At 32.3% G+C, this 13,430-nt stretch overlaps 1 long non-coding RNA gene across 1 annotated transcript; it reads right to left on the bottom strand.

Moving 5' to 3' along the window:
• Positions 1 to 3,094: 3,094 nt before the first annotated feature.
• LOC134249480 (uncharacterized) lies at positions 3,095 to 4,693 on the bottom strand. The gene is made up of 4 exons (XR_009988288.1): positions 4,493 to 4,693; positions 3,788 to 3,847; positions 3,394 to 3,461; positions 3,095 to 3,206 (listed from the first exon to the last, which is right to left on the bottom strand). It is a non-coding gene; the product is annotated as an uncharacterized LOC134249480 (long non-coding RNA).
• Between the last annotated feature and the right edge of the window lie 8,737 nt (positions 4,694 to 13,430).

Below are 13,430 nucleotides of genomic sequence, written 5' to 3'. Positions count from 1 at the left end.
ATAAGATGACCTCTGGTCCTACTACTAATGTAAAAAATAAGGTGTCCACTGGTCCCGCTACAGATGTACAGTACAATATTATGTGACCACTAGACCCCGTACAATATAAGGTGACCTCTGGTCCTTCTGCTGATGTACAAAATACGATGACCTCTGGTCCTACTACTGATGTACAATATAAGGTGACCTCCGGTCTCTCTACTGATGTACAGTACAATATTAGGTGACCACTAGTCTCCCTAATGATGTTAAATATAAGGTGGCTTCTGGTCCCCCTACTGATGTACAATGTAAGGTGATCTTTGGTCCCTCTATTGATGTACAATATGAGGTTACCTCTTGTCACCCTTTATTACTTTCACGTTTCTGCTAATATACCCGGTATATTATTAGAATATTGATCTTTGTAAAGTTATCAATATGATTATTTGGGAGTCATTTTGTCTATCATATAAAATTCAATTTAAATATGAGGTGACCTGAGGTTTCCGTATTGATATCGATAAATTTACTTTTGTGCCTTTAATGCCTGTAGAGTTTTTAGAATGTTTTATTAATACGCAAAATGACGAACTATTTGCGGGGGACCACAGGTCCTAGTTGAGCGTACGTTTTATCCTTCTGCGTGTTAACCATAATACTCGTCTCAATAGTTCAGATGAACAAATGAGATCAGATGGTTTAACATTTAACACATTTAATATGTCAGATTTTATTAGACCTATATCAAGGTTAGAAGATACTTCTTCCGTTGACCCTGGATATCAAATTCAGGACAGTGGTTCTTTTAATTCAATATCAAGTACAAATTTATCTGAAACGCGTGATAATTTGTCGCGAGATTGTACATCGAGCCCGTCTACTATTCAGCAAGGTATAAGACGTCCCACTAGAGTTAAAAATTCTCCAAATAGATATGGAGAGTGGGTTATAGGTGAGCACGAGGCTCAAGTATGGTATGTTTAGGAGGAGAATGTCACAGGAATCTTACAGACAGGAATTTCAGATAGTTAGTTGCATATAGTTTTATGACGTAGTATTATTATGGTATATCTAAAGTTAGAAGTGCTAAGATGTACTGATATACTTGTTAGTTTTATGACTTACGTGATCGCTAGTTGATCATATTACTTAGATTTTATGATACATTTAATCATGGATCGCTTTTCTGCTTAACCATTCCTGATGCCAGTTTTATGACAATTATACATACATGAATTGATTAAATTATTTTGTATTTAAGCTTGTGCGAATACAAAAGGCTTTCTTTTCTGCTACGAAGCAGACGGTGTTGCAAAACATTGGAAATCATTTGTGTGTTGATATATTTTAATATGAATAATTGTTTTATTTCAGTTGATATATTTTGTACTATATAGTTTGATGAAATGTAATGACACATTTTTCTCAAAGAGGAGGAGAATGTCACAGGGTAAATTATAATTAATTAATTAATATTACTAATAATTACGCAGTACAGTTAAAGCAACATTTTCTATAAAAAGTCACAGAAAACGATACAATTAATGTTTAACTATTTTATTTTTCAGAAAGACACTCTAGTTAAAATAGCTTTATGTTATCTTGAAGAGTATGTCCATTGCTATTCACCTGGGAATTTTTTTGATCATGTGACCCTCTAAAGTCACATGGGCTCCGATTTTAGGTCAACAAATGAGATGTTTTTTTAAATTTAACCAAAAAGTTCAAGGGCAAGGCAAACAAACAAATAACTGCACAATGTTTTAAATTGTCCTTAGGTATCTATACTTTCACAAAAGTGATGCTCATTCAGTTGGTTTTCCGATACATTTAAGTTATTCACCTAAAACAGTCAGTAGTATATGAAAAATAGGGTATTTTCCTAATTTCATCGGAAATTATAAATTACCTAAAGGATTACAAAAAATAAGTATCACTTTTTGAAAACTATACAGTAAAATAAATAATTTAAAATAAAAACCTACTTATTAAATTGTCGCCTTGCCCTTGAACTTTTTGATTAAAAATTGACATCTTGGTACAGTCAGTCTAAATATAGTTTTCAAACGCATCGTTGACCCAGCATGGGAGATAACTCTTTAGTACTTGATAAAGTTTGTTTACCTCGTAGATTTTAACTATAGGCCTTTACTTGCAGACTGCGCTGGGATCTTTTTACTAAATCGAACAGTATGCATAAAACACTGGATATTACTCTCTATTTTGTGACTTCGTTCTCTATACAATGTATGAATTATGTATGTTATAAGACGTCTTTCAGTCCTTCCGCATTTCCTCGAATATGTGTAAACGAACATGCAGCTACGTGTAACGTTTGCCGCAGCATGTAATTTACAACGCCGATTGTTAATAAAAATGAGAATATTCAATTAAAATAGTCAATTAAAAGCCTCCATCAATAATTGATTCGATAAATTTATACCTTTCTGTCATTGCTGTACATACATGTACACTTATGTACAAATATTTTTTTTCGCATACAAGATTCTATCATGGCTTACTTTCAAATCTTCAACTCCTATGGGATTTAAGTTGTACGTTTTAAGAAGAAAGACTTAGTGGAAATCATAAACATTCCTGTATTTGTTAAAGGGACTACCATTTTTTCCAATAGAGGGGAGGGGGGGGGGGTAGATCTCAAAAATGTTGAAAATAAATATGTCCCACACTGGATAAAAAATAAATAATTTGCCCCAGTGTTCCCCCCTCCTATAAATTTTTTTTTTTAGGTTGTCAGACATTTTTCAGTGAAGAGAAAAATAATCTGTCCTTCATCTTATTGGAAATAAATATTAGTAGACCTGTCCTACATTGACATGAAAAGAAATAAAAAAAATATAATGACCTGGGAAAACTTGCCACCCCCCCCCCCTTCAGAATAAAATGGTGGTCCCCTTTCCTGTTTTGAATCAATTAGGCTAGCCTTTAATCTCCTTTTCAGTTACTATTATTAAGAAAAACAAATTAACACAATGTACATGCTGGCAATAAAACTTGATGGACATTGACACCCACCACACAAATATATGCAAGTCAAGATTATCAAATCTTAATAGCCTTTTCAACACCTGTACAGTAAGTACATTTTTATGAAGAAATTTTATTTCATAAACAGCTTTTCAAATTATGGTAGACTGTACAAAGAATACTGAGCAGCTGCAAATCATTTCCATCACTTCATGTTCTTGTGGACGAAATCAATTCTGAAAATGCATGTATGAGAAAATCAGGACATACTTGTAGTAACATACCATTATTGAGAGTAAGTTGGTGTTTAAAATTGAATTAAATTCAGAAAAATGCATGGAAACATGCACAAACATTGGATGCATAATTAAATATTTGCAATTCTACTGTTATATTTTATTGTTTGCCAGGAATATTGCATACCATTTTCCTTACATGATGGATTAACTTGCTGCCTAAATGAATTCATTGGTCCAATTCTTTAGGAATAGCTGCAACACATTATACATGTATATGCTATTGCTATGAGATTACTAAATAAAATACATTGTATAATAAAATCACATTAGATTTGACAAAACAACTCATGATATACTGTTTGCTGTACATGGTGAATTTATGAAATTCATATTAAAAGATAAATGGAAACAAAGTTGTATTACAAAACTTTTCTGGGAAATTAAAACCTCTGACATTTACAAGAGCAAATAATTAGAATATGAAAAAACATTCTTTCATCTTTACAAAATGAAAAATAAATATAATCATGCACACATGCATGGTTTAAAAATGTGAAATGCTTTATAAGTGTACATACCCTGTGGAGAAATGGGTGCATTTGTATTTATTTATTCTTCAAGCCTGGAACTCTTGACTGCTACAATAATAAAAGTATTATATATCATATAAGTAAAAAAAATAATTATGTATAAATTACAGAAATTAATTGACTTGACATGAAATCATACTAAAAAAAATAAATATTTTATTCTCCATTAATTTAGAAATTCTATAAATTTAAAACCGTAGATCTAAAGTGGAGGTTCTTTGTTTTCAACATAATGATACAGATAATTCTTTTTACATTATGTAGCATGTTTGTATGCCAAAAAGACAACATTACATGTTTAGTAATTCATTGTCAACTCACTGACTGAAACAATGAAATTTCTCTCATTGACTGAAACAATGAAATTTCAAATTTAATTTAGTTTAAGTTTATAGTTTAAGTTTGTATTACTGTTGAACCCCCTTATTACACATGCTGTCTCAAAGAAAATAAGCTAATCGACTCTATATTTAGTACAATTACATTTTTAAAATTCTAGTAAAAGAAAAGGGGATCAAATTTATGTGGCGTCAGCCCGGGAAGGGGGGGGGCGGGCGACACACACTGCACTGCATTAGTTTTTCACTGACTGTGATAATGCATCTAAATAAACACGTACACACTCGCGATCGTTTTTTCATTCGATGTTAACAAAAGCATATCTACACATTGTACATACATGTGCATACATACCTGGGCTGAATGCACTGCAGTGATGGATCTAGGGAGCTAGTGCAGATCGTTTCAGTCTTCCATTATTTTCTGTAATAATGTCCTCATATTCTCGTAATAGGGATAAACATTGCCTTGTCTCTTATCTAATCCCTATTTTCTTTAAAGAATGACTGGTTATTGTATTTAAATCCACTGCATATCTCAGCTGATGTCGCCACGTTTTTAGATGTAAACAACATTCCGTGTCATCGAGTGCAAGCGCTTGGCTGAAGCTGAATGCAGCCAAACGGCACATAAGAAAGATAATTATTTTAAAAACATGCTATTCTATGTAGGAGAAAATCACTAATAATTATCTATTTAATCATGGAAATATTGCCGTTTATTACAAATTCTTGCAAATATCGGTAAATAGTTATTTTGAGCTCTATTTCCTTATAAGGATCAATCAGGGCGGAGCAACTGTCATGACGTCAAACCTCATTATGATCTAATTATCCATATTTTTTCCATGGGTTGCCTTAACCTTACATGCGTATTCATATCATTTCATATCTTATTATAAGGCATCCTTTTATTATAGTAACTAGTGAATTCCGTTGTCACGTTCATTCAATGTCTTATTCATTCATTCATTCATTTATACGGGTGAGTGGTCAGTGAGAGTATCCGAGTGTGTGAGTGGTTAAACTGGTTTTTCTATGTCTCCTGCGCATTCGCACCAATACTAACTTCTCGAGCACTCCAACCTTAGACTTTGGGGAGGGAAGACCTATCTCTCCCCAACACATCTCTATATCTTACGATATTGTGGCATTACGTCTAGGATTACGGTAAGATATAATTGTTAAATTATTTCTTGGTATTCAATTATTATTCAGTATCTATTTGATTGTTTTATTTAACTAAAGTGAATTTCTAAATTATCTAAATTCCTAAGATTAAATTTATTCGAGTAAAAGTGTGTGTGATGTGAGAAATATTAAATACTTGTTTCATTATATTTCAGGTCACCCTATCTTTTTCTGATAACGTATAATATATTAAATAGTATCGAACCCAGCAGCCGTATTTGAGTTCTTTATTACAACTACAATACCTAGACAAGGCTGTGACAATTGTAAACAAACAAGGTGAATGTTAAAGCCGTGCATTTAATGGCTGTGAATAGTATATGTACCTTTTAGTTATGTTTTATTTTCTCACTATATTGTTTGCTTTTATGTGATAAGAAGAAAAGATGATATTTTCTTCCCTTTTTAGTATACTTCGTTTATACGGTTTCTAAAAAATTAAGAAAGAAAAGGGAAAATTGTCAGTGATATGTTTAACTTGGAATTCCCTATTGTGGCCACGCCCTACCCCCCAGGGGTCATGATTTTAACAATTTAATATCTACACTACCAAAGGATGCTTCCATATAAGTTTCAGCTTTCCTGGCCCAGTGGTTCTTGAGAAGAAGATTTTTAAAGATTTGTTCTATATATTTCTATGTAAAACTTGGATTCTCTATTGTTGCCACGCCCTACCCCTGGGGGGCATGATTTTAAGAATTTAATATCTACACTACCCAAGGATGCTCCAACATAAGTTTCCGCTTTGCTGGTCCAGTGGTTCTTGAGAAGATTTTCTTTTTTTCTCTTAAGACTTGTACTAGAAAACAATAAATTCGAATTTAACTCTGCTATGTATAAACAAACAATAGGATGTGCAATGGGTTCTAAGTGTTCCCATCTGTGTGCGACATTCGCCTTCACCAAATCACAGATGAAATCATCGATAAATTTACAGGGAAGAATGATTTAATATATCATGGTCGCTATCGCAACGACGGGTTTATCATTTTTCACGGATCGGAAGCTGTCATCCATGAACTATTTGAAATTGCCAATTTACACAATCCTCTACTCAAATTCACTATATGAAATCTCCACACAAGAAATCAATTTCTTACACACTACAGTGTTCAAAGGAAAAGGATTTAAAACTAATCAAATTCTAGATTTTAAAACCTACATTTAACCAACTAACACATTCCAATATTTGGAACGGAATAGTGCACATAATTCCTCTGTTTTTAAAGGATTCATCAAAGGTGAAACAATACGCCATATGAGAAATACAAGCAATGAAATAACTTTGCTGGAAATTCTGCGTGAGTTTGAGGTTAATCTCTTAAAAAGAGGATACGATAAAATTGAAATCAAATCTAACATGCAAAATGTACTCGCTAATTATAGCAGAGAGAAAACCCTAAAAAGTAAAAGTGACATCAAGAAAAAAGGAATTCCTCTTGTTTTTGTCACAAATTACAACCCCTGTATACGACGTTTAAAAAGAAAACTGATAAAATATTGGCACATCCTTACAAAGGATGAAGACTGTAAAAAAGTCTTCGCAGAATTACCCATTGTTTCCTACAAACGCAATAAGAACTTAGGTGATATTCTCATATCCCCAACAATTGAATAATTTATTTTAATATCTGTAATATATGTCTAATTAATTTCACTAATATATGTGTACATGCATAAATGCATAATGCAAATAAACTCCTGATGAGGCGGATTTGCAGCAATATGAAGAAAATTATTTCTTTATCATAAATCAATTTGTAAAAATATACCTCGTTTCACACCGCCGAAACACTAAATTAGTGTAGAGTCAAGTGATCGGAGAAACGTGGCTGATGGAAGCCACCAGTTTAAAAAAAAAGATAAAATCAGGAAAAGTTAAATTTCACAATAGTGTATTCCTTTCACTTACTTGACATGATATCACATGATCAACTACTTGACCTTTATGCAGGGATACAGCTGCATTATATATTTTAAATTTACAAATACTAATGATTATTTGAAATGTTAGATTAAAATTTACCAATCCCTTTGCTTTTGGTGTATTATTTAACCAGTATCCAGTGAAAAATGACTATATATCCGATTTCTATTAAAAATGTTTTTTTTTAAATAAAATAAATAATAATCTACAGTTAACCTCATTTCTTCATCTTTTATATGTTTTAATTACTCCTAAGAATATATTTTTAATACTTATTTGTCCCTGGCTTTCAGTAATTTACGTCTGTCCATCCTTCAGTTTGTCTTTGTGTCTGTCTGTACAGTACCCGCATCGTTATTCTTTACAGGATACACGATACGATCGGACACATGCACGATACGATAGGATACACGCACGATACGATAAACGTACAATAATATAAACGCAAAACACGATACACGCAAAACACAATAAAAGCAAAACACGATAAAACTGATAAACGATCTTCACAATAGGATATGTCGGAATTGTAAAAAATACATAAAAAAACGGGGTGATACTTATATTGTGCTCCTTTATAATTTTTCATGCAATGATGAATTACAATGAACGCAGGTAGGTTAAGGTTACAACGAAATATTCTACTTGCCTATATGATATGACATCATAGTAAGCTATATGACGTGAAGTTTAGAGATAACAATTTCTTATAATCGATATCTAAGATTGATTTGAGGTCGTAAAAATTAATCAAAATATGCAGAGGCATAATACAAACAGAATTTTGTCGTTTCTGGGTCTCTGTAGTTATCACAGGGGTTAAATACCAAACCCGTGACGTCATAACTGTTGATCATGCAGTAACAGAGTGAAAGTGAAACGTAACGAGAATTCATGTAAACAAACACAAGAAATCGGAGTTTAAAAGCATTTAGAATTAATATCATGTGTGATTCATGTGGGAATAAAGCTTATGATAAAGGTATGGTAATATACTTCAACAATTTCTTCGTAAAATTAAAGCAGGGAAGGTGTTTACTTCCTGATCAGCCTTTCCTCTGTCGTTCGTAACAAATAAGATGCAAAAGTTCAACACTACGCCCTATACCTTGAAACTTAATTTTTGTTTCTATCTAAAGTTCTTATTCTATTGTTTTTGGAAAGTGTTGCTAGAATCGTATGGTTTACGGAAATTAATGCATTTTTTCGATGTTATGAACAAAATGTAAAAATTTTGGGAAGGTTTCGTCAGAAAGTGTTGAATAATTATTTCTGTGATAGGACAGTAGGATTCTAGCAGCACTTTTCATGGTACAGAGATGTTTTTACATAATTATTATTACAAATTGAAATTAATGATCCCCGGGGTAGTGTTGAACTTTTCACTTTTTCATTAAGGCATATTTTCTAATTATAGACGTCACGTGATGACGTCGTAGTAAAGTGCTTCATGTAGTATAAGTCCCATTGAAGTCTATAGAATGCATAATTATAACAAAAGTTTTATGCTTGACTTTTCCGATTTATTAGTGTTCATAATTATAAAAAAGTCTTAATTCGCCGAATTCTGGTCCATTTGCTGCCTTAACATACCCGCGAATTTGCCTTCATTTTAAAGATACAAGCTATATAAATTAAATACCTGTTGATTTCGAGTGTGATTTGAAATTTTTGGTACTTTTTAGCGCATATTTGGAGTACATGTACAACAATTATGTCTGAAAATAATCTGTTTTTAGCATTTCACACTGTGTTTGCACGTGCTCTTGTGTAAAAATAAGCATACAAAGGTATTGTTTTTAATACTTAAGAATTAAGAGAAAGTGGTCTGGAAGAAAATGTCAAAGTTTTGAAAATTTCACACAAAGACTTTACGGACTTAGGTCCACCTTTAATTACACCAAAATATTCAGGCAATCTACAATTTTGAAAATTCACAGTTGAAGTAGATAAAAAAGCATGTTTAACACATAACTTATTTAAAAGAAAATGATATTAAGTTTGAAGAGGTTGTGTAGACAGAAATTAAACCTATTGAATTTCTGCTCGTTCAAAATTCATTAGATGTTTCTTATAATTGTGTTTAAAGGCTGCACCGCAACGATTTATGTGAAACATTTAAAAAAAATATGAATAACTGTTTCGTGATATGCTTATTCATAGAAAATGGTTAATATATATAGCCGAGAGAACCCTCTGTTTGAATCAGCTGCACATATATACACAGCTAACAAATGGAAATCAAAACATACATTGTTATGTTTCTATTTTTTCTGTCATTGAAATACTTAATTAAAAAAATTTCAACATTTCTTTCTGAGGCCAAACATGCAGCTCATGTTGCTTTAATTCATTTTTCCATTTCAAAAATTCAATTACTAAATCTTATATGGAAGCATTGGTATCGTAATTATTGTGCATGCATCCTTTGTATAACGTTTTAACAAGTGTTGTCTTTTTAATTTGTCATAATATTGATAACCGGACACTGATATTTATTTCATTTCTTTCGGATATATTTATATCATATATACATAAAAAAATTATCCCAAGTTCTTACTCAGTTGAAGATAAAGATTTGATACAAAACTGATGCTGATCAATATTTTTATGGGTCCAATATAAGGTAATTAGAGGAGGCTTTGAAAATTTAATGTAGTTTTATACTACTCTGAACATTAAATACTTGATTATTTGACCGTTATCCCCCGATTTTAAACAGAGTTATTATGAGCATTGAAATCATACGTTTCATGGTCTCTTCCTTTCCCAGTTCAATATCCTGAGATTTTTTTTTTCATTTCTATTTGCAAAATGTGAAATGTAACAAAACGTGAAAGTGTGATTATAAATTCCATTCAGGTGTAAGGGAGGAGCTCCAGACAATGAGTAGACTTCCCTTCATTATATTATGAAGATATCAATTTATTGAATTGTAATTATAAACCCCAAAAGTATGTCACATCAGAACATAGAATATACGGTTTACATAAAAACAATGTAATGAAAAAGTGAAGGTCTTTCATTTCTGTTCAATGATGTGCATTGTATAAGGAATGATGGATTAGAAAACGATACCTTCCATGACATTATCCCCTATGAGAGCAGAAAAACATTCTCTAGTAGGGAACAAGGAGGTACTTCACATTTTGTATGTTTTGACGAACTGTTGTGTGCTTTTTGCCTAACTACTTTTTTTTAAGAATGATCCTGTAAATATAAATTCATTAAAGTTTACAGTATATATTTTTGTGCAAGGGGCAAATGCAAATCCATTTCTTGAGAACGAAAAATTTTAGAAAAAAAAAAACATAATCTTACCCCTTCAGGTTTTTTTTTTATCGAAATTCACGTGCATGGTGATAAAATAATCACAGTCTACAATCACTATTGAAAATCACATACAATTTATACACAAAGTATTTTCTTTCCATCGAAAATCATCTTTGTTAAAGGACACATGACATAAAAAATATTTTGTCTGCATTCAATGTCATTAGCATTCTTAAGTTAGATTCTCACATCGAATCTGTTAAACAAGCATCAGAAAACAAGACACAGCTGGATGTAGTAATCTATGAATACCAACCGATGCAGTTCTCCGAGCAATGCCGAGAATTCATGAGATAAGAGTCACGTTGGCGGATTTTACGTCTGAGGTGAGTTTCCTGCAAATTCTCGCTTTATCTTAATCAAAACAATGGAAGAAGACTCGTCAGATGGATTTTCCCTTGCTCCTGAAGAAATTAGACCCTATAATTTGAGCCTTTATTAATCCAAACACAAAGCATCAATAAAAGTGAATCTGAAGATTCAGAGAGAGGTGATTTGGAGGAGGAAAATGACTTAATTAGGAGTAATTGGTACCCGCAGAGAGAGTTTAGCATGGTATAAGAATAAAACAAATATTCTACTAGTTTATGTTTCAGAGATGAAAACTTTTATTCACCCATTCATTATTAGCATTATAAATATATATGTTTCACATATGAACAATAAATATATAATTTGATTTACATTACAAGGTGTGTCTGTGAAAGATGCCAAGTGATGGAGACAAATGAAGAATGTTTATGCTTCCATGAAATTGCACCCATTTTTGAAAAAGTAGAAGCAACTAGAGCCGAGCTCGTTGCAAAGCAACGAGTAGTTCTTCCGTTGGAGCTGCGGATAGGAAGTACAGACCTTGGGTGAAGGTCACTGCACTTTCTTATGTCAACAACATTTCTTCCCAGCATGAGCCTCCAGTAAATTTTAATTATAAAGTTATGCTTAAACATTTTTTTTTCTTTGTTAGTGACCTTGATTTGCCAGAAAGACATTTGATCAGGGTCATGACAAAACCTCCAATTATAAGTAATGTATGTTTCAAGTAAGAGCCTCCAATGATTTTCATTTACTAATTCATAGCGTAGTAAAGAAAATATTTCTTTTGTCAGTGACATTGATCTTAACAGAATAACTTGGCTCTTTGTCAAGACAAACACCTTTTAGTGATTAGAAGTTCATATCCCTGACAGGAATTTTACAACTTTTCTGTCATTGGCCTATGAAGATGTTTTAAATTTGCATTATCTCGCACCATTTTGTCACAGTTCAGAAAAACAATATTGAGGTAATTTAAAACATCACCGGATATTAATGTTCAAACAACATGGAGTTTCTATTTATGAAAGATAGACGGAGTTGAAAGTCCTTTCCATAATAATAGCTTTACTTTCAATAAAATTAAACTCAAAAGTTCACAAATAAAATATATTTCCTCATTTAATTCAAAGTTTGGGTGAAGGGGGTGAGGAGCATGGGGATGTCATGATGTATACGTAATACATTCGAGGTTATTATTCTGAGTTGTGATTTGATGATCATGATCTAAAAAACGTTGACAAACCGAAATCACATGGTTTTATACAGGTTATTCAATCAATTTATTCATAATTATTTTCCTGGAAGGAGGAATGCATGGATAAAGGATTAAAGAAAATTCCCGATGTACAATAACATCCGTGCATGGACTTCGTTTTAGTACTACATAATGATATTGTGCTTGAAGTTGAATAAAATCATCAAATAAATTGAATTTAAATAGGAAAGGGAGATTATGTTTAATAGAATAGAAAATTAGACAATACTTGATATAGCAACTCGCTGGTAAAAACTTGAATGTACTTGAATAAAATGCCTCTCACTCATTTTCTCTCGTACGCGTACTTTTTAAACCAAGGAAAGTAATTTGTGCTAGATATAAGTTCATCATTCTAAAGAAAATACTTAGTTATATATGGTAAACGATACAAATGGTTTGACTTTGGTGCCGGTTATGATTTAACAGTAATTTTGTTTGTAAAAGCGTTTAATTACATGACAAGTCTGTAATATTCAGATAACATTGTTACCCTGGTAACAAGAATCATTAGAATAATAATTTTTTTTTATTATGTCTGTGGGTCGCTAAATCACACACCGATTGATTCCCGGTGATCGACTTTGCCCCGCCGCTATCGAGGGAGGCGCGTTATATGATTGTAAACAAACAAGGTGAATGTTAAAGCCGTGTATTTAATGGCTGTGAATAGTATATGTACCTTTTAGTTATGTTTTATTTTCTCACTATATTGTTTGCTTTTATGTGATAAGCAGAAAAGATGATATTTTCTTCCCTTTTTGGTATCCTTCGTTTATACGATTTTTAAAAAAAATGAAATAAAAGGGAAAGTTGTCAGTGATATGTTTAACTTGGAATTCCCTATTGTGGCCACGCCCTACCTCCAGGGGTTATGAGTTTAACAATTTAATAGCTATACTACCCAAGGATGCTTCCGTATAAGTTTCAGCATTCCTGGCCCAGTAGTTCTTGAGCAGAAGATTTTTAAAGATCTGTTCTATATATTTCTATGTAAAACTTGGATTTCCTATTGTGGCCCCGCCCTATCCCGGGGTTCTTGATTTTAACAATTTAATATGTACACTACCCGAGGATGCTTCCATATAAGTTTCAGCATTTGAGGCCCAGTGGTTGTTGAGAAGAAGATTTTTAAAGATTTGTTCTATATATTTCTATGTAAATTAAAACTTGGATTCCCTATTGTTGCCACGCCCTGCACCTGGGGTCATGATTTTAAGAATTTAATATCTACACTGCCCAAGGATGCTCCCACATTAGTTTCAGCTTTGC

The sequence above is a fragment of the Saccostrea cucullata genome, unplaced genomic scaffold (genome assembly GCF_032062105.1).
Source record: "Saccostrea cucullata isolate Sc308-1 unplaced genomic scaffold, CSIRO_AGI_Scuc_v1 ctg1718, whole genome shotgun sequence".
Classification (NCBI taxonomy): Eukaryota; Metazoa; Mollusca; class Bivalvia; order Ostreida; family Ostreidae; genus Saccostrea; species Saccostrea cuccullata.
This window is presented reverse-complemented; position numbering and strand designations above follow the sequence as displayed.